This window comes from Tupaia chinensis, unplaced genomic scaffold (assembly GCF_000334495.1).
Source record: "Tupaia chinensis unplaced genomic scaffold, TupChi_1.0 Scaffold000235_1, whole genome shotgun sequence".
Classification (NCBI taxonomy): Eukaryota; Metazoa; Chordata; class Mammalia; order Scandentia; family Tupaiidae; genus Tupaia; species Tupaia belangeri.
The window spans coordinates 958,914-959,910 of record NW_006159713.1 but is presented as its reverse complement, the minus strand read 5'-3'; the positions used below and the strand labels follow the sequence as shown (position 1 = coordinate 959,910).

Here is a 997-nt window from a genome sequence, read left to right as displayed (position 1 = left end):
CTTGCTGGCGGGCCCCCGCCCCCTATAGCAAAAACCCCTCCCAAAAAAAAAAAAAGAAAAGAAAATTAAAAATGGCAGGTCACAACAAAAACAACCCCAGCTGGTGAATCTGTAATTTCTCTTTCATAAAATTTGGAACTATCCATTTGCACATTATACAGAAAATTAATATTTGGGTAATATTGACATCTCAGGAACATATGCTAAATGCTTTTAATTTACCGTCTCACTTTCTTGTAGAATAACTCTGTGAGATAGGTATTTTCTACATTTTTGTAATTAAGGAACTGAAACTCAGAGTAAGTGACTTGACCAGCTGGTAAGTAATAGAACAACCATTTATTTATTTATTTATTATTTATTTTGAGAGGTTTTTGCTATAGGGCATGTGCACTCACCAGAGAGACAGACAGAAAGAGAGAAATCACACACACACACACACACACACACACACACACACACACACAGAGAGAGTCGCCACACCGCAATCCCTTCTCCTCCATTCCTCCATTCTCCACTTGAGATCTTGGGCACACATGCACATGCACCCAGTGTGAGTTTAAGCCACTGGATCTGGGACTTGAACTGTGGTTAACAACATGGGAGTCCAGCAACATAACTGTTATGCCAACTGCTGATCCCTAGACCAACCATTTAAATAAGTTCATGACTTGAATTTTTTTTTTCCCCCAACATACCAGCTTTTTTTCTTAGGTGTTCGTGGGGGAGGAGGGGAAGGATGTTAAATGCAAAGAGTTTGTTTTGTTTCAGATAGAGAAGGGAGAAGAATGATAATCTTACCTCATTTCCTAAGCAAACTATAGGAAATAAAGTGTTGAAAGGAACACTGCATCCGTGATTGAATGTAGTATTACTTTTAGAATAGAAGCTTTCATCTTCTTCAAGCAGCACATGTGGGCAATAAGATGTCCATTAAAGTTTTAGTCCCTTTTCATTTTATTTGGTTCATTCCATTGCATAGCTAATGTAATAACTT

General features: G+C 38.1%; 1 protein-coding gene across 1 annotated transcript in view; it reads left to right on the top strand.

Annotated features, from left to right (window-relative positions):
* The window catches only part of RPGRIP1L (RPGRIP1 like), a 116,826-nt gene that overhangs the window by 3,208 nt on the left and 112,621 nt on the right, over positions 1–997 (top strand).